The 26,426-nt window shown below is 49.6% G+C and overlaps 1 pseudogene; it reads left to right on the top strand.

The window, feature by feature from the left end:
- The window catches only part of LOC136793394 (NADH-ubiquinone oxidoreductase chain 1-like), a 31,713-nt pseudogene extending 8,651 nt beyond the window's left edge, over positions 1–23,062 (top strand).
- The last annotated feature ends 3,364 nt before the right edge of the window (positions 23,063–26,426 follow it).

Genomic DNA, 26,426 nt, shown 5'->3' with positions numbered 1-26,426 from the left:
GGGGACTCCTGTTCCAGCCCTGATCTGGGAAGACCCCACATGCCGTGGAGTAACTAAGCCAGTGCACAACAAATACTGAGCCACCACCGTACAGCTCGCGAGCCACAAATCCTGAGCCCGCGTGCCACAACTGTGGAAGCCGGCACGCCTAAAGCCCGTGCTCCGCAACCAGAAAAGCTACTGCAATAAGAAGCGCATGCACCGAACCGAAGACCCAACGCAGCCAAAAGATTAATCAATCAATCAATTAATTAATTTTTAAAAAGACAAGTTGCCAGCTGCCTTACTGTCTGGTGAGGGACCTATTTCTTGTTCATATTGTGAGTTTTCTGGCTCTGCAATGAAATGATGTAGTGGACGTAAGATCTTCTGTTGTTACATTTATTAGATCCCTAATCCCGTGTTTGAGGTCTCTAGCCTCATGACCTCATCACCTCCCCAAAGCCCCATCTCTTAGTACCATCCACATGGGAGCTGGGCTTCCAAATTTGAAAATTAGAGGAAAAATATGTTTACACCATAACAGGGACCACAGAGTTAGATGATTTTTCCTTTCATGTTAAAGGTTTTGCACATATATATTTATTATATAATCCTCAAACCCTTGTTATTTTTAAGATTCTTTTCCCATATAGGCCAGTACAGAGCACTGAGTAGAGTTCCCTGTGCTCTACAGCAGGTCCATATCATTAGTGATCTATTTTATATATACTACTGTGTATATGTCAGTCCCATTCTCCCAATGTATCCCTCCCCCACTAATCCCCTGGTAACCATAAGTTTCTTTTCTATATCCAAGACGCATTTCTGTTCTATAAATAAGTTCTTTTGTACCATTATTTGTAGATTCCACATATAAGCAATATCACATGATATCTGTCTTTCTGCGTCTGACTTGCTTCACTCAGTATAACAATCTCTAGTTCCATCCATGTTGCTGAAAAACCCTTAGTGGTTAAGGATAAGTCTCAATTTTTTTCACTATCATCAGCAATTCTTTCTGGCAGACACGTGATAACACTTTTTAAACAGGGATATTGAGACCAAGGCTCCTGACCTGCCAACAAACAAAACATCATTCATACAGTGAACACTTTGCACATTAGAGGATGACAGCACTTGGTCCCTATCTTTCTGCACCCACTGCTGACAGAGGGCACAGGAGTTTGACTCACTAACCTTCCTCAACTGCACTTCTTTTTTTTTTTTTTTGTGGTACACGGGCTTCTCACTGTTGTGGCCTCTCCCGTGGCGGAGCACAGGCTCCGGACGCACAGCTCAGCGGCCATGGCTCACGGGCCCAGCCGCGGATGTGGGATCTCCCCGGACAGGGGCACGAACCTGTGTTCCCTGCATCGGCAGGCGGACTCCCAACCCCTGCGCCACCAGGGAAACCCAAGAGCACTTCTTCTGAATGGGGTATTCCACCTAAAACTTCTAAGAAGCGGGACTGCCCCATGGAACACACCAATCTCTACTACAGATTCTGAAGCAGCAACAACAACCCCAAACAAACAAAAAACATGATGGATCCATCCAAAAGGTCCTGTCTACATTGTTACATTGGTTTCCCTCCCACTCTGAACCCATTTCAAACCCTGTCACATGAACGTGTTTTCATTTTTTTCAACAAAAATAATGTGAATCTGCCGTAACACGCGGCAAGAATATTACACGATTCATTGTGGAAGTACGTAGGGATTCGAGGAGCTATGGGAGGCTATCATGAGACGTTGCCTACAGTAATTAGGATATTGAATTTTGAGAAGAATTCTGTAAACTCACTTCCAGTAATGGCACCCTTCCCCGAATCAAAGGTTGAACAAGCGAGACACAAGCAGAATAATCATAAAAACACAAAGCAATACAACAAGAGAAAATTTCTAACTTCCACGAACAGCTCAATGTAGAAGACGGTTTATCTCTTCAGAACAAAAGCATTCCTCCTTGACTTTCTAACCAGTCCAATTCTGTGTATTCTACAGAAACTCTGTGCTGTTCTTCCCATAAAACTACCCTTTAGTGCTTCTGCCTCCATTAGATTTCCTAAGCACTAGTGTTTTAATGTACAGGTTAAAAACAAAATCCTAATGTGATTTACTTATAACGTGTGTGTTGTCTTATCCTAGTGTCTGAAATCTCCATGGTTGCACCCCAAGTAATATTCTTTGATGTGCTAAGTGACATCTGGAGAGTGGGAGAGGTATAGTAAATATCCTAACCCTAAACATACACTAACACGTACCTAAACCCCAACCCGTACCCTGGGTATAACCCATAACCTAACCCATACCCTTTCCCGTACTCTATCCCTAAGCCATACCCCAACCCGAAACCCTAACCTGTACCTTAACCATACCCTAACCCATCCCCTAAAATTAACCTTAACCTGTCCTCAAACCATACCCTAATCCTTACCCGAACCCTAACACTAAGCCGTACCCTAACCCTAACCCGTAGCTGTACCCTAAACTGTACCTGAAACCATACCCTAACCCTAAGCCTAACCCATACCATACTCCTAACTCGTACGCTAACACTAACACTTTCCCTAACCCATAGAATAACGCTAACCCATAGGCATACCATAAACTATACCATATACTTAACTCGTGCCCAAACCCTAACCCGAAACCGTACCCTGACCTTAACCAGTACACTAACACTAAGCAATACCCTAACACGTATCCTAAGCCTAACACATAGCTGGACCCTAGCCTGTACCCTAAACAGTACCAGTACACTAACTCGAATGCTAACCCTATACCGTACATTAACCCTGTACCCTAATCCTAACCTGTACCCTAACCCGTACCTTAAGCCTCACTGGTAGCTAACACGTAACCTAACCCATGCCCTAATACTAGCCCGTACCCTAACCCTAACCCATAGCCGTAACCTAAAGTGTACCCTAACCCGTACCCACACCCAAACCCATACACTGACCTGTACCCTAACCCTAACCTGTAACCTAATGCTAACCTGTAACCTAAGCCTAACCCGTACCCTATACCCTAATCCTTAACCTTAACTTAATTTACTTTTTTTTTGTATTTTAAAAAATAGTTTTCTGGGGTTAAAACAATTTAGCAGAACAACAAAATCAAACAGAAAGTAACCTGAGTGTCCCCCCAAAAGCTGGCTAAGTCTGAATTATTTGGTGATTCTGTTCTATGGACTGTTATGTAGCCTATAAAAAGTGTGACCGCTGAATCACTTTTTCTACAGTGAGAAGCATGGTGTGTCAGATATAAGGCACACCTGGATAACATGAGAAAGCTACACGTTATGCTGGTCTTTTCAGGGAGTGGGAAAGGATGGCAAGTGGTAAAATAGTATCTTTTCCTTTAATCTTGTAAAATTTGACTTCTTACAAAGAACTTGAATTATCATTGTACTTTTAAAAAGAAACACGCGAAATTTAAAAGAAACTATATATATATATATATATATATATATAGTGTGCTTAATTACATTACATAGAATTATTATCCCTGAATCATATTTCTGTTAGTACACCAGTATACAGATTATTTCTTAATATTTAGGTGAGAACCTTTTCCTTCTCTTTTTGAGAAGAATTCTGTAAACTCACTTCCAGTAATGGCACTCTTCCCCAAATCAAAGGTTGAACAAGGGAGATGCAAGCAGCAGAATCATAGAACCACAAAGCAACACATCAGAAACAAAAACATTTCTAACTTCCAATAGCAGCTCAGTTTAGAAGAGGGTTTTTATGTTCAGAACAAAAGCATTCCTCCTGACTTTCGAACCAGTCAAAATCTGGGTATTCTACAGAAAATCGGTGATGTTATTCCCATAAAACTAACCTTTACTGCTTCTGCCTCCGTTAGGTTTCCTAAGAACTAGTGTTTTACTGTTGACGTTAACAACAAAAGGCTAATGTGATTTATTTATAATGTGTGTGTTCTTTGTCTTATCCTAGCGTCTAACGTCTTCGCCATGGCTGGACACCAAATAATACTCCTTTACGAGCAAAGTGATATCTGGAGAATGGGAGAGGTTTAATAAATACTCTAAACCGAAAGCATACACTAACCCGCACCCTAGCCCGGAGCCGTACCCTACACTGTACCCTAAACCTAACCTAACCCTAACCCGTACCCTAACCCCTACCCTAACCCTAACCTGTACCCTAACGCTAACCTGTACCCTAATCCTAACCTGTAGCCTAACCCTATCCCGTACCCTATGCCGGAAACTAAACCCTAATCCTTAATCCTAACTTAATTCATTTTTTTGGTATTTTACGAAATATTTTTCGGCTGTTAAAACAAATTAGCAGAACAACAAAATAAAACAAAAAGTAACGTGAGTGTCCCTCAAACACCTAGCTAAGTCTGAAATATTTGGTGATTCTGGTCTATGGACTGTTATATAGCCTATAAAAAGTGTGACAGCTTAATCTGTTTTTCTACCATGAAAAGCATGATGGTCCAGATATAAGGCACACCTGGATAACATGAGAAAGCTACACGTTATGCTGGTCTTTTCAGGGAGCGGGAAAAGATGGCAAGTGGAAACATATTATCTTTTCCTTTAATCTTTTTAAATTTCACTTGTCACAAAGAACTTGAATTATGATTGTACTTTAAGAGTAACAATGGAAATTTAAAAGATAAAAATACATATTGTGTATTTAATTCCATTTCATAGAAATATTCATCCTGAATCATAATTCTGTTAGTACAGCGGTATAGAGATTATTTCTTAATATTTAGGTGAGAACCTTTTCCTTCTGTTTTTGAGAAGAATTCTGTAAACTCATTTCCAGTAACGGCACTCTTCCCCAAATCAAAGGTTTAACAAGGGAGATGCAAGCAAAATAATCATGAAAACACAAAGCAATACAACAGCAACAAAACATTTCTAACTTCCAGAAACACCTCAATTTAGAAGAGGGTTTATATCTTCAGAACAAAAGCATTCCTCCTTGACGTTCTAACCAGTCAAATTCCGTGTATACTATAGAAAATCTGTGATGCTATTCCCATAAAATTAACCTTTAGAACTTCTGCCTCCATTAGGTTTCCTAAGTACTAGTGTTTTACTGTACAGGTTGAAAACACATTTCTATCCAGGGTCCTGACACTGTCCCAAAGAAAGGCATGGTGCTGTCCTTAACTGAAGACATGAGGCTGTGCCTAACTCAGGCCAAAAAGCTTTCTCTAACTGAGGCCTTGATTCCGTCACTAACTCAATCCCTGCTCATATCTTTAACTATGACGCGAAAGCTGACCCAACAAAGGCCCTGATGCTGCTCCTAAGTCATGCCCCGACAGTGTCTGCAGCTATGGTGCTGACGCTAGGCCTCACTCAAGCCCTGACATTCTCCCTAAGTCAGGCGCTGACACGACTCCTAGCTCAGTCCATGACACTGAACTTAACAAAGGCTATAATGCTAGATCTAACTCAGGCCGTGACACTGTCTCTAACTACGGCCCAGCAGCAACCAATATCTAAGGTTCTGATATTATCCTGAGCTAATACCTTGACAGGGGTCCTACCAAGGGACTGAAACTGGCCGAAAGCAAGCCTTGATGCTTCCCATAAATCAAGCCCTGAGGCTCTCCCTGACAGAGGCCTTGATACGGTCTTTAATGATGACCCTAACGCTGATCCCACAGAGACACTTATGCTGCTCTGAAGTCATGCCCGGACACTGTTCCTCACTCAGGCCCTCAAAAGAGGCCTCATTTAGGCCTTTTGGCTGTACCTTAGTTAGGCTCTGACGTTGTCCGTATACGAAGCACTGGCAGTGGTCCTGATTTAGGCCCTGATGCTGGGCCTAACTAAGGCCCTGAGGCTGTCAATAACTTAGTTCTTCAGACTTTCCCTTGGTCATTTCCTGACACTATCCCTGGACCAAAACCTGACTCTGTCCCAAGCTAATGTCCTGCATCTTATACGAACTGAAACCCTACTACTGTCCCTAAAAAGGCCCTGACTAATCCTAACTAAGGCCTTGACACTATCTCTCACTAAAGCCTGGAATCTGTCCCTAACATGGGCCCTGCTGCAATCAATAACTATACTCCAGACACTATCCTGTGCTAATATCCTGACACATTTCTATCCAAGGCCCTGACACTGTCCCAAAGAAAGCCCTGTGGCTGTCCATATATGAAGACATGAGCCTGTGCGTAACTCAGGCCCTGAAGCTTTCCCTAACTGAGGTCTCGATTGTCACTAACTCGATCCCTGCTCATGTTGTTAACTAGGACCCGAATGATGACCCAACAAAGGCCCAAATGCTGCTCCTAAGTCATGCCCTGACAGTGTCTGCATCTGAGGCCTGACACTAGGCCTCACTCCGTCCCTGACATTCTCCCTATGTCAGGCTCTGACGCTGTGCCTACCCGAAGCCCTGACACAGGGCCTAAATTAGGCCCTGATTCTCTAAGTAACTAAGGTCTTGACACCAACCCTAGGTCATTACCTGATACTGGCCCATGACCTTAATCTAACCTTGTCTTTTGAAAATGTCAAGTTTACCTAAAGAGATTCTTCAGGACAAAATTCTTTCATCTTTTGAATCAAGATTTCTTAAAAAAATAATTTCAAAACTCCTACCTTAAACATAACGTACTCAACTGCTGTGCAATATTCCTTCACAGCAGTGTGCATGGTTCACTTATGTATACGCGTGTGTTGGCCTGCACGGTGCTTGCAGGAATGGCTCCTCTTATGCTAACTAAATCCTTCATGCTGTTCCTAAATAAGGCCCTGATATTAGACCCGAGGCTGTGAACAACTCCCTAACTGAGTCCTGCAGGCTCGTCCTAACCCACTCCTTGACACTGTCACTAATAAAAGCCCTGACCCTACAACTAACTCAGACCCTGACTCTGTCCCTAAGGCCTGATACAACTTCCAGCTCAGTCCCTGAAACTGTACCTAAAAAAGGCTCTAATAGTAATTCTAAATCAGATCATGACACTGTCTCTAACTAAGGCCCAGCTACAGCCAATATCTAACGTTCTGATAATATCCTGAGTTAATATCTTGACTAAGGTCCTACCAAGGTCCTGAAATTGGCTGAAAGCAAGCCTTGATGCTTCCCATAAATCAAGCCCTGAGGCTCTCCCTAACAGAGGCCTTGATACGGTCTTTAATGATGACCCTAACGCTGATCCCACAGAGATACTTATGCTGCTCCTAAGTCATGCCCTGACACTGTCCCTAACTCAGGCCCTCAAAAGAGGCCTCATTTAGGCCTTTTGGATGTACCTTAGTTAGGCTCTGACGCTGTTCGTATAGGAAGCCCCGCCACGGTCCTGATTTAGGCCCTGATGCTGGGCCTAACTAAGGCCCTGAAGCTCTCAATAACTAAGTTCTTCAGACTTTCCCTTGAACATTTAATGAGACTATCCCTGGACCAGAACCTGACTCTGTCCTAAGCTACTATCCCGCATCTTATCCTAACTGAAACCTTACTACTCTCCCTAAAAAGGCCCTGACTAATCCTAATGAAGGACTTGACACTATCTCTCACTAAGGCCTGGAATCTGTCCCTAACATGGGCCCTGCTGCAATCAATAACTATACTCCGGACACTATCCTGAGCTAATATCCTAACACATTTCTATCCAAGGCCCTGACACTGTCCCAAAGAAAGCCCTGTCGCTCTCCGAACGTGAAGACATGAGGCTATGCCTAACTCAGGCCCTGAAGCTTTCCCTAAGTTCTCGATTCTGTCACTAACTCAAGCCCTGTTCATGTCGTTAGCTAGGACCCGAAAGCTGACCCAACAAAGGCCCTGATGCTGCTCCTAAGTCATGCCCTGACAGTGTCTGCAGCTAGGGTGCTGACGCTAGGCCTCACTCCATCACTGACGTTCTCCCTAAGTCAGGATCTAATGCTATCCCTACCCGAAACCCTGACACAGGTCCTAAATTAGGCCCGGATGCTCTAAGTAACTAAGGTCTTGACACCAACCCTAGGTCATTACCTGATACTAGGCCTTGACCTTAACCTAACCTTGTCTTTTGAAAATGTCAAGTTTACCTAAAGAGATTCTTCAGGACAAAATTCTTTCATCTTTTGAATATAGTGCTCTTAAAAAAATAATTTCTAAACTCCTACTCACCTTAAACATAACGTACTCAACTGCTGTGCAATATTCCTTCATAGCAGCATGAATGGTTCATTTATGCATTCGCCTGTGTTGGCCTGCACGGTGCTTGTAGGAATGGCTCCTCTTATGCTAACTAAGTCCCTCACGCTGTTCCTAAATAAGGCCCTGATATTAGACCCGAGGCTATGAACAACTCCCTGAGTCCTGGAGGCTCGTCCTAACCCAGTCCCTGACATTGTCACTAACAAAAGCCCTGACCCTACACCTAACTCAGACCCTGACACTCTCCCTGACTAAGGCCTTACACGACTCCTAGATCAGTCCCTGACAGTATACCTAACCAAGGCTATAAAGCTAGTTCTAACTCAGGCCATGACACGCTCTAACTAAGGCCCAGCTACAGCCAACATCTAAAGTTCTGATATTATTCTGAGCTAATATCTTGACCCACGTCCTACCAACGTCCTGAAACCGGCTGAAAGCAAGCCTTGATGCTTCCCATAAATGAAGCCCTGAGAATCTCCCTAAAAGCGGCCTTGATAAGGTCTTTAATGATGACCCTAACGCTGATCCCACAGAGACACTTATGCTGCTCCTAAGTCATGCCCTGACACTGTCCCTAACTCAGGCCCTGAAAAGAGGCCCTATTTAGGCCTTTTGATGTACCTTAGTTAGGCTCTGACGCTGTGCGTATAGGAAGCCCTGGCAGTGGGCCTGATTTAGGCCCTGATGCTGGGCCTAACTGAGGCCCTGAGGCTCTCAATAACTAAGTTCTTCAGACTTTCCCTTGGTCATTTAATGACACTATCCCTGGACCAGAACCTGACTCTGTCCTAAGCTACTGTCCTGCATCTTATCCTAACTGAAACCCTACTGCTGTCCCTAAAAGGGCCCTGACTAATCCTAATGAAGGCCTTGACACTATCTCTCAGGAAGGCCTGGAATCTGTCCCGAACGTGGGCCCTGCTGCAATCAATAACGATACTCTGGACACTATCTTGAGCTAATATCCTGACACATTTCTATCCAAGGCCCTGACACTGTCTCAAAGAAAGCCCTGTGGCTCTCCGTACGTGAAGACATGAGCCTGTGCGTAACTCAGGCCCTGAAGCTTTCCCTAACTGAGGTCTCGATTCCGTCACTAACTCAAGCCCTGCTCATATCATTAGCTAGGACCCGAATGCTGACCCAACAAAGGCCCAAATGCTGCTCCTACGTCATGCCCTGACAGTGTCTGCATCTAGGGGCCTGACACTAGGCCTCACTCCGTCCCTGACATTCTTCCTATGTCAGGTTCTGACGCTGTGCCTACCCAAAGCCCTGACACAGGGCCTAAATTAGGCCCTGATTCTCTAAGTAACTAAGGTCTTGACACCAATCCTAGGTCATTACCTGATACTAGCCCTTGACCTTAACCTAACCTTGTCTTTTGAAAATGTCAAGTTTACCTAAAGAGATTCTTCAGGACAAAATTCTTTCATCTTTTGAATCAAGATTTCTTAAATAATACTTTCGAAACTCTTACCTTAAACATAACGTACTCAACTGCTGTGCAATATTCCTTCATAGCAGCGTGCATGGTTCACTTATGCATTCGCGTGTGTTGGCCTGCACGGTGCTTGCAGGAATGGCTCCTCTTAGGCTAACTAAATCCCTCACGCTGTTCCTAAATAAGGCCCTGATATTAGACCCGAGGCTATGAACAACTCCCTAACTGAATCCTGGAGGCTCGTCCTAACCCAGTCCCTGACAGTGGGACTAACAAAAGCCCTGACCCTACACCTAACTGGGACCCTAACTCTCTCCCTGACTAAGGGCTTACACGACTCCTAGATCAGTCCCTGACAGTATACCTAACAAAGGCTATAAAGCTAGTTCTAACTCAGGCCATGACACTCTCTAACTAAGGCCGAGCTGCAGCCAACATCTAAAGTTCTGATATTATTCTGAGCTAATATCTTGACCCACGTCCTACCAACGTCCTGAAAACGGCTGAAAGCAAGCCCTGATGCTTCCCATAAATGAAGCCCTGAGAATCTCCCTAAAAGAGGCCTTGATAAGGTCTTTAATGATGACCCTAACGCTGATCACTCAGAGATACTTATGCTGCTCCTAAGTCATGCCCTGACACTGTCCCTAACTCAGGCCCTAAAAAGAGGTCTCATTTAGGCCTTTTGATGTACCTTAGATAGGCTCTGACGCTGTCCGTATAGGAAGCCCTGGCAGTGGTCCTGATTTAGGCCCTGATGCTGGGCCTACCTAAGGCCCCGAGTCTCTCAATAACTAAGTTCTTCAGACTTTCCCTTGGTCATTTAATGACACTATCCCTGGACCAGAACCTGACTCTGTCCTAAGCTACCATCCTGCATCTTATCCTATCTGAAACCCTACTACTGTCGCTAAAAAGGCCCTAACTCATCCTAATGAAGGCCTTGACACTATCTCTCAGTAAGGCCTGGAATCTGTCCCGAACGTGGGCCCTGCTGCAATCAATAACGATACTCCGGACACTATCTTGAGCTAATATCCTGACACATTTTTATCCAAGGTCATGAAACTATCACTAGGAAAACTAGAAAATCACTAGAAAAACCCCAGGATGTGTCTGTATTTGGAGATGGGATTTTTTTTTTCTTCTTTTTTTGTTTACACAATAGAATTTTTATTTTGAAATAATTATAAATTCATGGGAAGTTGAAAAATCAGTATAGAGAGTTTCCACCCAGTTTCCCCCAATGGTAGCATTTTACATAACTGTAGTATAATATCAAAACCAGGAAACTGAGTGCACATTGGTGCAATCCACAGACTTCACCACTCAGACTCAGATGTCACCGCTTTTACATGCATTCATTTGTATGTGTGTATAAAAAATCTATGAGATTTTATCACATCTTTGTAGATTTGTATAACTACCACCATAATCAAGATACAGAACTATTCCCTCACCACAGAGATCCTGTGCATAAAAGCACAGTTCAATGAATTTTCATGAAGTAAATGGACCCATGTAATCCAATTCAAGAAACAAAATCACCATCACCTCAGAAGACCTCATTATACTCCGAGATGATCAAAGTAAAAATGAGATCACTAGGGTGGATCCTAATCCAATAGGATTGATGTCCTCCAAGAACCGATTAGGACCCAGATAGGCACAGGGGGAGACCATGTGAGGACCTGGGGAGAAGATGGCTGTCTAAGCACCAAGGAGAGAGGCCTCAGGAGAAGCCAGCGTGCAGACACCTTGATCTCCGACGGCATCCAGCACTGGGAGATAAGCGTGTTATTCAAGGTGCCCAGTCTGTGGTATTTGTTACGGCGGTCCCGAGCAGACTCACAGGGTAACTCAGGGCTCAGACTGGACAGAGCCCGCTCTCCATCCCCATGTACGTGGGTTACAGGAGCCCCAGGCACTGAGAAGGGGGTCCCCGAGGAGGCACAAGACAGAAGATGCTAGGCATTAACACGACTGCATTCACGTTAAACGTGCATGAAGTCCATTCACGTGACATGCTTTTCTCCTGTATGTACTTCAGTCTCAACTGCAGATCTTTGTCTACGCCACCTCCACTGCGAGCATTAGCTTCACCTGCTGTGGACCATCTCCTATAGGATTTCCAGAACCACAGAGCATCCAAGCTTCACAGAACCCAGAATCTGTGCGCTAGTGTCTCGGCGACCCTCACAGCAGAGCCGCACAGCTGCCCATCGGAACCCATTTCCCTTTTCCTTCTGCACAGCTACCCTGCACCTCCCAGCCTTCCCACCCCTTACAGCTGGGGTGCAGTGCCTTGTGTTACCAAGGGGAAGGGGAAGGGGTGGAGGTGGTGAGGGCCTTGGCCAGCCTGCGTCCTAGGACAGAGGGCACGATGCCCCTGTGGTCACCCCACCCTGCTGCTTGGAGCCTTCACCTGGAAGCAGGGAGGAGAAACAGGGGGGACGGAGCCTGGCACCTGACACCCACCTGCCCTGGACTCTGACAGGAAGGGGACAGACACATCTTGAGCTTCAGCGCAGTTTGGGGAGACACTCTGTTCCGGCAACAAACTTCTGCCTTAAAAGCCAAGGTGCTTTACAAACCCCTCCCCAGCTGTCACAGGAAGTCAGGCTTAATCTCATCACACTTTTCTCAAGCCCCAGCTCACGCCGAGACCACCTCTCAGGTGACGGTGCTTCAGAGAAGCCCCTTTAGAAGATCCCTGGATTTCAGCTCTCCCAGCCCTGCCTTCAGTGGAAGCGAGAACTTTCCTGGACAAACCTGCTCAGTTTCCTTAACAACCAAGCTTCGCAATCTCCCACACTCTTCTCCTTCAAACATTCCTATGCTGGGCGTGATGAGCCTAGTGACAGTGCTGTCATCACGTGCCAGAGTGACTCCTGCAAGCCCATAGTTACTGGTTACATGACGCTACGGATGATGAAATCCCAGAAGAGCCAGCTTTGCAATATCACCATTTCTCGACTCAGCACTGGGTCCCTTTCCACGGACCCCGTGGTGGAAGAGCTCACCTAATGCAGCCAGGACTTCATCCTTTCCAGGTGATTCCAGGGTCCTCATTCTCCCCAGACCCCCACCCACATGGCTGCTGGCTGCTGTCTGTGCCAGTCTATATGGGACCTTGGTAATCTCCTACAATGAGGGTTATTTTATACACAGGTAATGGGTTGAGTGCTGGCCCCAAAAGATGTGCCCCCCAGAACACAGGAACAGGACCATATCTGGGAAAAGGGTCTTCGTATATGTAGTTAAGGATCTCGAGGTGAGGTCATCGTGGTGAGGGTGGCCCTCAATCCAATTGAGAGTGTCCTTCTGAGACAAAAGAGGAGAGACACTGACACAGAGGAGAAGCCACCTGAAGATAGAGGCAGAGATGGGAGGGCTGCAGCCGCAAGCCCAGGGACGCCTGGACCTCCCCAAAGCTGGAAAAGTAACAAAGAGCCCTATCCTGGAGCCTCTGGAGGGATGTCCAACCTGCAACACCTTGATGTCAGATGTCTGATCTCCAGGACTGGGGGGGGGGGGATGAATTCGTGTTGTTTTAAACCACCCAGCTTGTGGTCATTTGTTACAGAGGCCACAGAACAGTCACACGGACCCTGCTCTGTAGGACCCTGGAAGTGCGGGACTCATTAAAGGAAGACAGAGGCTGGATTGCAGAACCATTAGAGTCAGGAGTGGGCCCCAGAAATTTTAAAGCACTGGCTGGACACCAGAACGTTGAGGGGTCAGTCCCAAGGGTGCCGGGTGCACACGGCCTCCCCAGGTTTTTACGCCTGTACAAGTCGGGAATAAATATTTCCATCCTGATTCAGGAACTCTGAGATCGCCGTTCACGCTGCTAATTAAGAACCCACCAGTTACACACAGGAAAACCCTATCAGGACACCTGCTCCACTGGTAAACAATTCGGAAGTTGGTCAGAGGTGGGGAATCGTCTCGCACGCAGCCAGCAGACCCCCCGCAAGGCGCGTCCTCATTGCAAAGCTGGCGGACCGTGCCGACGCGGCCCTGAGTAAACGTGAGGTGACCCGCAGGCCAGCTGCTGCTGAACCGTTCCCACCCTTCCCAGGTAAAACACCTGAATGTGTGCAAAGACTTGAAATCCTAGAGGAAGGCCCGTGGAACCACACCAGCCACCGCACGCAGGCCGACTTGGGGCCTGCAGGTCAGCCAGGATGGTCCTGGCCCCGGGAGCGCTTCTGCAAGCTTTCCATTTCCTTGCCTGACGTACCCCTCCTGTCCCGGCCCCCATTGCTTTTTTCTTTCCTCACCTCTGCCCGGGGAGAAATTCCAGCGGCAGGTATGGGTGACACATCCTCTTCTTTAGCAGGTGGCAGCCCGGCAACTCCTGCACAAAGTCCAGCAGAGCCCCACTCGCACCGGGCCACGCACAGAGCCATGGGCCCTACTCCCTCCCGCCAGCCCAGCCCCGAGACTGCTGACGGGGCAGACAATATGGCGTCAGGCACAGCTGCAGGCACTCTTGCTGCCTGGAGCGGGGTTTATTTTGACCTCAGCCAAGGCACACCTGGGGAGGGCTGGCCGGCCGGGTCACGCTGCCCAGGTCAGCCAATCCTCGCCCCTCAGGGGCTCAAAGTTGCAGAAAATAGGTCTGGCTGCACCGCCCGGGTCCAAGGAGCAGGTGTAGGTCCTGAGGGTCAAGATAGACAAGGGGCTGCAGCTCCGGCTTCTTTTCTAATCGTTGTGTGGTCCATGAGTGGGAGACAGATTCAAGAAGACCCTCTCCTAATGAGAGGAACCCAGGAGTCAGGGAAAGGAGGGCTGGTGGGTGAAAACAGAGGCCTGGTGCCCCGGCTGCGGTGGAAGCCTCTGCAAGACCCGGTGGAAGGAGGCCGCACAGAGTGAAGCCCAGGGACACAGACCTGTCCCGGAGCTGCTGTTTGTTAGTTCAGGTCCTGCTCTGGGGTGGTTTCTGTCAGCTCTGACCAAAGGGTGAGCTGGGGTGCTCTGAAATGACGGCTACGTGCACAGTTCCTGTGTGCCCAGCCTTGCCGCTGTACGTTCCCAGTTGACCGCCATAGCCTGGGAGGGGCGCGACCACGAGAGCCCCGTTGGCTGCTGGGTCTTTACTCAGCTCAGCTCTATATTCTGGGCAGGGCCTGACCACGAGAGCCCCGGAGGCTGCTGGGTATCTGCTCAGCTCAGCTCTATATTCTGGGCGGGGCCTGACCACGAGAGCCCCGGAGGCTGCTGGGTACCTGCTCAGCTGAGCTCTATATTCTGGGCGGGGCCTGACCACGAGAGCCCCATTGGCTGCTGGGTCTTTGCTCAGCTGAGTTCCATACCCTGGGAGGGGCCGGACCACGAGAGCCCCGGAGGCTGCTGGGTACCTGCTCAGCTGAGCTCCATACCGTGGGAGGAGCCTGACCACGAGAGCCCCGGGGGCTGCTCGGTACCTGCTCAGCTGAGCCCTCACGGCTACTCCTTTGTGGCTCTGAGTTGCTTCCAACAGCACCGCAGTCACCTGCATTAGTTTGCTGTGACTCATCTGCCCCCACGCTGCCTTTCCTCTCCCTCCCTGCGATGATTCCAGTGACATTTCCAGCCTGGACCCCTCTCCCAGGCCAGACACCTCTGTCCAGCCACTGCATCCCCATCTCACCTTGGGGGCTGGCAGGCCCCTCAAAAGACTGGGATCCTGCAGCTCCCCACACCCACGAGCAGCCCCACCTTCCCAGGTTGCTGAGCCCAGGCAGCAGGTGTAACCGAGCAGGACCCTGTGGGGCCTTCCCAGGACAGACCCCTCCCCCACCTCCTCTGCGGTAGCTCCTCTCTGAGGTACCTGGATAACAGTGTCTGACGCATGCTTCCTCCACCACCACGTGGAAGAAATTAACTACTTGATCATAACGAACACGTAGCCCCGGAGCTTCTGGTGTCTTAAGAATTTATAACGTTAACCACCCCATACCTCACCATCAACCAGTGAACTGTGCACCAGCTGATCACATACCCTGCGACCCCCCTCCTTCACTTGGCCTTTAAAACTGCTTTGCTGAAACCCCTCCACAGTCTTCTTGCAGCAAAAACAGAAATGAAGTTTCCCTGCCCCGAGAACAAGGGAAATAAGGGAACAGCGAACAGCCTAGAGAAGAAACGTGACCCGGTCTGAAAGAGCTCATCACTCCTTCTTTTCCTTTGTCACTCATCTGTAGTAAGTAGATTTGTACTTCACAAAGCTAACCCCATTCCCTGACACCATGGAATTTAACTTCGGCACCCATCGCCCCTGTGTGAGTTCCAGCCCTTGCCTCTCACTCCCTAACCTTGTTACGTAACGCACTTACATTCTACATGCCCCTCGTAACAAATCACCCCCTAGTTTTTCATTTCAGAAACAAGGTCACCGGCCGATAAACCAGAGGCAAACGGACGCAATTACCAGACTGCCGGACCCCAATTACCGGGCAACCTGATGCCAGCTGTGACCGTTTTGAAATAATGCAAAGGAAAGGAGGAACGCAAGACCTTCACTACTTAGATCCTTATCCTGTACCCCGGACTGCGGGAGCCCCACATATCAAATCTCCCCCGATATTCAAAGAGGGGTGCGCAGTTCTTGAGGTTTGGCTGGCTGTGTCTTCCTTGCTGCCTCGCAGAACAATAAAGCCATCTTTCTCTTCCTCCAAAACCCCTGTCTCCGTATTTCTGTTCGGCCTCGGTGCACAGGGAAGCCGATACTTCGACAACAGCCCGTGGCCACTTCCCACACTAATTGCCCTCTAGGCCCACAGCCCTGACCCAAGCCCGGTCTTGTGCCTGGTTCCTCCATCAGGTCTGGCAAAGCTCCCTGCCCCACGGTGCCTCTCACAACCCACCCCAACGTGGTTTTTCTGAAGCATAAATGAGACGGTGACTCTCTCCCACCTGTAATCCCCCAACATTTCCACACTTTCGCTGCGATATCTGCCGGGAGAGACATCGACCAAGGCCCTGAGAGTCCCCGGTATCCCCACTAGGCTGCTGGCTCCTGGGCTCCCAGACACTGAGCACCTCAGCAGGCCAGGAGACACAATTCTGAAGTTGCTCAGAGGTGGGAAATCGTCTCCCACGCAGCCAGCAGCACCCCCGCAAGGAGCGTCCTCATTGCAAAGCTGGCGGCCCGAGCCGATGCGGCCCTGAGTAAACGTGAGCTGACCCCCAGGCCAGCTGCTGCTGATCTGTTCCCACTCTTCCCAGGTAAAACACCTGAACGTGTGCAAGGACTTGAAAGCCTAGAGGAAGGGCCGTGGTGCAACACCAGCACGCAGGCCGACTTGGGGCCTGCAGGTCAGCCAGGATGGTCCTGGCCCCGGGAGTGCTTCTGCAAGCTTTGCATTTCCCTGCCTGACGTACCCTTCCCGTCGCGACCCTCACGGCTTTTTTCCTTCCTCACCTCTGCACGGGGAGAAATTCCAGCAGCAGTTATGGGTGACACATCCTCTTCTTTAGCAGGTGGCAGCCCGGCAACTCCTGCACAAAGTCCAGCAGAGCCCCACTCGCACCGGGCCACGCACAGAGCCGTGGGCCCTACTCCCTCCCACCAGCCCAGCCCCGAGACTGCTGACGGGGCAGACAATATGGCGTCAGGCACAGCTGCACGCGCTCTTGCTGCCTGGAGCGGGGTTTATTTTGACCTCAGCCCAGGCACACCTGGGCAGGGCTGGCCGGCCGGGTCACGCTGCCCAGGTCAGCCAATCCTCGCCCCTCAGGGGCTCAAAGTTGCAGAAAATAGGTCTGGCTGCACCGCCCGGGTCCAAGAAACAGGTGTAGGTCCTGAGGGTCAAGATAGACAAGAGGCTGCAGCTCCGGCTTCTTTTCTAAACGTTGTCTGGTCCATGAGTGGGAGACAGATTCAAGAAGAACCTCTCCTAATGAGAGGAACCCAGGAGTCAGGGAGACGAGGGGTGGTGGGTGAAAACAGAGGCCTGGGGCCCCGGCTGTGGTGGAAGCCTCTGCAAGACCCGGTGGAAGGAGGCCGCACAGAGTGAAGCCCAGGGTCACAGACCTGTCCCAGAGCTGCTTTTTGTTAGTTCAGGTCCTGCTCTGAGGTGGTTTCTGTCAGCTCTGACCAAAGGGTGAGCTGGGGTGCTCTGAAATGAGGGCTACGTGCACAGCTCCTGTGTGCCCAGCCTTGCAGGTGTACCTTCCCAGTTGACCGCCATAGCCTGGGAGGGGCGCGACCACGAGAGCCCCGTTGGCTGCTGGGTCTTTGCTCAGCTCAGCTCTATATTCTGGGCGGGGCCTGACCACGAGAGCCCCGGAGGCTGCTGGGTACCTGCTCAGCTGAGCTCTATATTCTGGGCGGGGCCTGACCACGAGAGCCCCGGAGGCTGCTGGGTACCTGCTCAGCTGAGCTCTATATTCTGGGCGGGGCCTGACCACGAGAGCCCCATTGGCTGCTCGGTCTTTGCTCAGCTGAGTTCCATACCCTGGGAGGGGCCGGACCACGAGAGCCCCGGAGGCTGCTGGGTACCTGCTCAGCTGAGCTCCATACCGTGGGAGGAGCCTGACCACGAGAGCCCCGGGGGCTACTCGGTACCTGCTCAGCTGAGCCCTCACGGCTACTCCTTTGTGGCTCTGAGTTGCTTCCAACAGCACCGCAGTCACCTGCATTAGTTTGCTGTGATCCATCTGCCCCCACGCTGCCTTTCCTCTCCCTCTCTGCGATGATTCCACTGACATTTCCAGCCTGGACCCCTCTCCCAGGCCAGACACCTCTGTCCAGCCACTGCATCCCCATCTCACCTTGGGGGCTAGCGGGCCCCTCAAAAGACTGGGATCCTGCAGCTCCCCACACCCACGAGCAGCCCCACCTTCCCAGGTTGCTGAGCCCAGGCAGCAGGTGTAACCGAGCCGGACCCTGTGGGGCCTTCCCAGGACAGACCCCTCCCCCATCTCCTCTGCGGTAGCTCCTCTCTGAGGTACCTGGATAACAGTGTCTGACGCATGCTTCCTCCACCACCACGTGGAAGAAATTAACTACTTGATCATAATGAACACGTAGCCCGGGAGCTTCTGGTGTCTTAAGAATTTATAACGTTAACCACCCCATACCTCACCATCAACCAGAGAACTGTGCACCAGCTGATCACATACCCTGCGAGCCCCCTCCTTCACTTGGCCTTTAAAATGGCTTTGCTGAAATCCGTCAGGGAGCTCGGGGTTTTAGAGCACACGCCACCTGGCCTCCTTGTATTGGCACTTTGACAATTACGGCTGCACCTTCCTCCACCACACCCGGTGTCAGTAGACTGGCTCTGCTGCACTCGGGCGAGCGGACCCACGTTCGCTTCGGTAACACTGGGGCCTCCCAGGCTCCCACTCGCCTTGTGACCCAGTGACCGTCAGCTCCTCCTCCACAGTCTTATTGCAGCAAAAACAGAAATGAAGTTCCCCTGCCCCGAAAACAAGGGAAATAAGGGAACAATGAACAGCCTAGAGAAGAAATGTGACCTGGTCTGAAAGAGCTCATCTCTCCTTGTTTTCCTTTGTCACTCATCTGTAGTAAGTAGATTTGTACTTCACAAAGCTAACCCCACTCCCTGACACTATGGAATTTACCTTCGGCACCCATCGCCCCTAACTGTGTGAGTTCCAGCCCTTGCCTCTCACTCCCGAACCTTGTTACGTAACGCTCTTAGATTCTATACGCCCCTCATAAGAAATCATCCCCTAGTTTTTCATTTCAGAAACAAGGCCACCGGCCGATAAACCAGAGGCAAACGGACGCAATTACCAGACTGCCGGACCCCAATTACCGGGCAACCTGATGCCAGCTGTGACCGTTTTGAAATAATGTAAAGGAAAGGAGGAACGCAAGACCTTCACTACTTTGATCTTTATCCTGTACCCCGGACTGCGGGAGCCCCACATATCAAATTTTCCCTGATATTCAAAGAGGGGTGCCCAGTTCTTGAGTTCTAGCCGGCTGTGTCTTCCCTGCTGCCTCGCAGAAAATTAAAGCCAATTCTCTCTCTCTCCAAAACCTGTCTCTGTATTTGTTCGGCCTCGGTGCACAGGGAAGCCGATACTTCGACAACAGCCTGTGGCCACTTCCCACACTAATTCCCCTTTGGGCCCACAGCCCTGACCCAAGCCCAGTCTTGTGCCTGGTTCCTCCATCAGGTCTGGCAAAGCTCCCTGCCCCACGGTGCGTCTCACAACCCACCCCAACGTGGTCTTTCTGAAGCATAAACGAGACCGTGACTCTCTCCCACCTGTAATCCCCCAACTTTCCCCACTTTCGCTAGGGTATCTGCCGGGAGAGACATCGACCAAGGCCCTGAGAGTCCCCGGCATCCCCACTAGGCTGCTGGCTCCTGGGCTCCCAGACACTGAGCACCTCAGCAGGCCAGGAGACACAATTCGGAAGTTGGTCAGAGGTGGGGAATCGTCTCCCGCGCAGCCAGCAGCCCCCCCGCAAGGCGCGTCCTCATTGCAAAGCTGGCGGACCGTGCCGACGCGGCCCTGAGTAAACGGGAGCTGACCCGCAGGCCAGCTGCTGCTGAACCGTTCCCACCCTTCCCAGGTAAAACACCTGAATGTGTGCAAAGACTTGAAATCCTAGAGGAAGGCCCGTGGAACCACACCAGCCACCGCACGCAGGCCGACTTGGGGCCTGCAGGTGAGCCAGGATGGTCCTGGCCCCGGGAGCGCTTTTGCAAGCTTTCCATTTCCCTGCCTGACGTACCCCTCCTGTCCCCGCCCCCACTGCTTTTTTCTTTGCTCACCTCTGCCGGGGGGAAATTCCAGCGGCAGGTATGGGTGACACATCCTCTTCTTTAGCAGGTGGCAGCCCGGCAACTCCTGCAGAAAGTCCAGCAGAGCCCCACTCGCACCGGGCCACGCACAGAGCCGTGGGCCCTACTCCCTCCCGACAGCCCAGCCTCGAGACTGCTGACGGGGCAGAGAATATGGCGTCAGGCACAGCTGCAGGTGCTCTTGCTGCCTGGAGCGGGGTTTATTTTGACCTCAGCCCAGGCACACCTGGGCAGGGCTGGCCGGCCGGGTCACGCTGCCCAGGTCAGCCAATCCTCGCCCCTCAGGGGCTCAAAGTTGCAGAAAATAGGTCTGGCTGCACCGCCCGGGTCCAAGGAAGGGGTGTGGGTCCTGAGGGTCAAGATAGACAAGGGGCTGCAGCTCCGGCTTGTTTTCTAATCGTTTTGTCTGGTCCATGAGTGGGAGACAGATTCAAGAAGAACCTCTCCTAATGAGAGGAACCCAGGAGTCAGGGAGAGGAGGGCTGGTGGGTGAAAACAGAGGCCTGGTGCCCCGGCTGCGGTGGAAGCCTCTGCAAGACCCGGTGGAAGGAGGCCGCACAGAGTGAAGCCCAGGGTCACAGACCTGTCCCGGAGCTGCTGTTTGTTAGTTCAGGCCCTGCTCTGAGGTGGTTTCTGTCAGCTCTGACCAAAGGGTGAGCTGGGGTGCTCTGAAATGAGGGCTACGTGCACAGTTCCTGTGTGCCCAGCCTTGCCGGTGTACCTGCCCAGTTGACCTCCATAGCCTGGGAGGGGCGCGACCACGAGAGCCCCGTTGGCTGCTGGGTCTTTGCTCAGCTCAGCTCTATATTCTGGGCGGGGCCTGACCACGAGAGCCCCGGAGGCTGCTGGGTACCTGTTCAGCTGAGCTCTATATTCTGGGCGGGGCCTGACCACGAGAGCCCCGGGGCCTGCTGGGAACCTGCTCAGCTGAGCTCCATACCCTGGGAGGGGCCTGACCTCGAGAGCCCCGGGTGCTGGGAGAGGGCCGTGTGTATGAGCGTCTTCTCTGTGCAGCCGGCACACAGTTGCTTAGCAACTTCCGTGTGGGCAGTGCTGGGAAGAAATGAGGACCAGGAGATGCCATGGATTCCCTGACTCTCTGTCCATCCCGAGTGATGAGGTGAGTAGGCGGGTGCTGGCCACTGGGCTGCGTGAGGGAGGCCCCACGGGTACCTCTTGTGTCTTCTACCTGACGCCACAGAGGCCTCCCCAGGACAGAGCAGACAGCTTGCCTGGGGCAGCTTGGGGTGACCTCGGAGTATAAAAACCCCTCCGAGTGATTAAAGCCTAGGCCTACTAGCCAAAGCATAATATCACTTATTGATCCAAAGTATTGATCAACGGAACAAGTTACCCTAGGGATAACAGCGCAATCCTATTCTAGAGTCCATATCGACAATAGGGTTTACGACCTCGATGCTGGATCAGGACATCCTAATGGTGCAGCCGCTATGAAGGGTTCGTTTGTTCAACGATTCAAGTCCTACGTGATCTGAGTTCAGACCGGAGTAATCCAGGTCGGTTTCTATCTGTTACGCATTTCTCCTAGTACGAAAGCACAAGAGAAATAAGGCCAACTTAAACTAAGCGCCTTCAAACAATAAATGATCTAATCTTAATTTAATAAGTAGCGCAAATCACATCTGCCCAAGACCAGGGCTTTGTTGGGGTGGCAGAGTCAGGCAATTGCATAAAACTTAAGCTTTTCTACCCAGAGGTTCAAATCCCCTCCCCAACAAAACGTTTATAATTAACATCCTAACACTCATCCTCCCTGTCCTTCTAGCCGGGGCATTCCTAACACTAGTAGAACGCAAAGTCCTAGGCTACATACAACTTCGAAAAGGACCCAACATCGTAGGCCCGTGTGGCCTACTACAACCCTTTGCCGACGCAATCAAACTATTCACTAAAGAAGCCCTGCGGCCAGCCACATCCTCCACCGCCATATTCATCACTGCACCCGCACTAGCCCTAACCCTTGCCCTTACAATATGAAGCCCCCTACCTACACCATACCCCCTCATTAACATAAACCTAGGAGTACTATTCATATTGGCGATATCTAGCCTAGCCGTTCACTCCATCCTATGGTCCGGCTGAGCCTCCAATTCAAAATACGCACTAATCGGAGCTCTCCGAGCAGTAGCACAGACAATCTCGTACGAAGTAACACTAGCTATCATCCTCCTATCAGTCCTACAGATAAACGGCTCCTTCACCCTATCAACGCTAACCACAACCCAAGAACAACTCTGATTGCTCTTCCCCTCATGACCACTAGCCATAATGTGATTTATCTCCACTTCAGCAGAAACCAACCGAGCCCCCTTTGATCTAACAGAAGGAGAATCAGAACTCGTCTCCGGCTTCAACGTAGAATACGCAGCTGGCCCCTTTGCCCTCTTCTTTCTGGCAGAATACGCAAACATTATCATGATAAACATACTCACAACCATCCTATTCCTAGGACCATTCCACAACCCCCACATGCCAGAAACGTACACAACCAACCTCGTCCTCAAAACACTACTACTCACAATATCCTTCCTCTGAATCCGAGCCTCCTACCCTCCATTCCGATATGATCAATTAATACACCTACTCTGAAAAAGCTTCCTCCCTTTAACCCCGGCTCTCTGCATGTGACATATCTCAATACCCATCATAACAGCAGGCATTCCCCCCCAAACATAAGAAATATGTCTGACAAAAGAGTTACTTTGATAGGGTAAATAATAGGGGTTTAAACCCCCTTATTTCTAGAATAATAGGAGTCGAACCTGCCCTTAAGAATTCAAAGTTCTCCGTGCTACCACGTTGCTACACTACAATCTACAGTAAGGTCAGCTAAACAAGCTATCGGGCCCATACCCCGAAAATGTTGGTTTATACCCTTCCCATACTAATAAATCCATCCGTCTCCATTATCACACTAACAACACTCATCCTAGGCACAATAATTGTAACCACCAGCTCCCACTGACTATTCGCCTGAATCGGATTCGAGACAAACACCATAGCCATAAACCCCATTAGGATAAAAGTCTTCAACCCTCGAGCCATAGAAGCCTCCACTAAGTACTTCCTAACCCAGGCCACTGCGCATCTATACTACTCATAATGGCGGTCGTAATCAACTTGCTATATTCCGGCCAATGAACCATTACCAAAATATTCAACCCGGGCTTCCCTGGTGGCGCAGTGGTTGAGAATCCGCCTGCCGATGCAGGGGACACGGGTTCGTGCCCGGGTCCGGGAAGATCCCACGTGCCGCGGAGCGGCTGGGCCCGTGAGCCATGGCCGCTGAGCCTGCGCGTCCGGAGCCTGTGCTCCGCAATGGGAGAGGCCACAACAGTGAGAGGCCCGCGTACCACAAAAAAAAAAAAAAAAAAAAAAAAAATTCAACCCAACAGCATCTGTACTAACAACAATAGCCCTAGCTATCAAACTAGGACTATCACCATTCCACCTCTGAGTACCCGAAGTCACACAAGGCATTGCCCTAACCACAGGCCTAATTCTCCTTACATGACCAAAAACTAGCCCCCCTGTCCACCCTCTACCAAATCTCACCATCAATCAACGTAAACCTGATGCTAGCCATATCCCTACTCTCCATCCTAATCGGAGGCTGAGGGGGACTAAACCAAACACAACTCCGAAAAATTATGGCCTACTCATCAATTGCTCACATAGGGTGAATAACAACCATTCTACTCTATAACCCCACCATAACCTCGCTAAACCTACTAATCTGCATCACAATAACCTTCACCATATTTACACTACTTGTTCACAACTCAACTACCACTACACTATCCCTATCGCAAACGTGAAACAAGATACCAATTACCACAACCTTTACTATACTCACTCTGCTTTCCATGGCAGGACTCCCACCACTATCAGGGTTCACGCCTAAGTGGATAATCATCCAAGAGCTGACCAAAAACGAAAGACTTATCGTACCAACCTTTATAGCCATCACAGCTCTACTAAACCTATACTTCTACATACGCCTCACCTACTCAACAGCATTAACCCTATTCCCCTCCACAAACAACATAAAAATAAAACGGCAATTTCACCCTACGAAGCGAATAACCCTCCTACCAACGGCAATCGTCATATCCACAATACTCCTACCCCTCACTCCGATACTCTCCATCCTACTATAGGAGTTTAGGCTAAATCCAGACCAAGAGCCTTCAAAGCTCTAAGCAAGTACACTTCACTTAACTCCTGATCAATAAGGACTGCAAGACTATATCTTACATCAACTGAATGCAAATCAGACACTTTAATTAAGCTAAGCCCTCACTAGATTGGAGGGATACGCTTCCCTCGAACTTTTCGTTAACAGCTAAATACCCTAATCAACTGGCTTCAATCTACTTCTCCCGCCGCGAGAAAAAAAAAGGCGGGAGAAGTCCCTGCAGGATTGAAGCTGCTCCTTTGAATTTGCAATTCAACATGATTATTCACTACAGGACTTGGCAAAAAGAGGGCTCAACCTCTGTCTTTAGATTTACAGTCTAATGCCTACTCGACCATTTTACCTATGTTCATAAATCGCTGATTGTTTTCAACTAACCATAAAGACATCGGCACCCTACATCTACTGTTCGGTGCCTGAGCAGGGATAGTAGGCACTGGTCTAAGCCTACTAATTCGCGCTGAACTAGGCCAGCCAGGCACACTCCTCGGGGATGACCAGGTCTATAATGTGTTAGTGACAGCCCACGCCTTCGTGATAATCTTCTTTATAGTTATACCTATCGTGATTGGCGGCTTCGGAAACTGACTAGTTCCCCTAATAATCGGGGCCCCTGATATAGCATTGCCTCGTATAAACAACATAAGCTTCTGATTACTCCCTCCCTCATTTCTACTACTAATAGCGTCCTCAATAGTCGAAGCCGGTGCAGGTACAGGTTGAACAGTCTACCCTCCTCTAGCCGGAAACCTAGCACATGCAGGAGCTTCAGTCGACCTAACCATCTTTTCCCTGCATTTGGCTGGTGTCTCTTCAATTCTTGGGGCTATTAACTCTATTACAACTATCATTAATATAAAACCCCCTGCCATAACTCAATATCAAACACCTCTCTTCGTATGGTCTGTCCTGGTTACAGCGGTCTTGCTCCTTCTGTCCCTACCCGTCTTAGCAGCCGGAATCACCATACTGCTGACCGATCGAAATCTAAACACGACCTTCTTCGATCCAGCAGGAGGGGGAGAGCCTATCCTATACCAACACCTATTTTGATTCTTCGGCCACCCTGAAGTCTATATCCTAATTCTACCTGGTTTTGGAATAATCTCACACATTGTGACCTACTATTCCGGAAAAGAAGAGCCTTTCGGATATATGGGAATAGTTGGAGCTATAATCTCTATTGGATTCCTAGGCTTTATCGTATGAGCCCACCATCTATTTACAGTAGGCATGGATGTAGACACACGAGCATACTTCACATCTGCAACCATAATCATCGCTATTCCCACGGGAGTGAACGTTTTCAGCTGGCTGGCTACACTTCACGGAGGCAACATCAAATGATCCCCTGCTCTGATATGAGCCCTGGGCTTCATTTTTCTATTCACAGTAGGAGGCTTAACTGGTATTGTCCTAGCCAACTCATCCCTGGACATTGTCCTCCAGGACACCTACTATGTAGTAGCTCATTTTCACTACGTGCTTTCAATAGGGGCTGTATTTGCTATCATAGGAGGCTTCGTCCACTGATTCCCATTATTCTCAGGATACACACTTAACTCAACATGGGCAAAAATCCACTTTCTCATCATATTTGTAGGTGTAAACCTAACATTCTTCCCACAGCACCTCCTAGGCCTATCCGGCATGCCCCGACGATACTCCGACTACCCAGATGCCTACACAACGTGAAATACCATCTCATCAATAGGCTCATTTATTTCACTAACTGCGGCTATACTGATGGTCTTCATCATCTGAGAAGCGTTCGCATCCAAGCGAGAAGTGTCTACAGTAGATCTCACCTCCACAAATCTTGAATGATTAAACGGATGCCCT

The sequence above is a fragment of the Kogia breviceps genome, chromosome X, assembly GCF_026419965.1.
Source record: "Kogia breviceps isolate mKogBre1 chromosome X, mKogBre1 haplotype 1, whole genome shotgun sequence".
In the NCBI taxonomy this organism is placed as follows: Eukaryota; Metazoa; Chordata; class Mammalia; order Artiodactyla; family Physeteridae; genus Kogia; species Kogia breviceps.
This window is presented reverse-complemented; position numbering and strand designations above follow the sequence as displayed.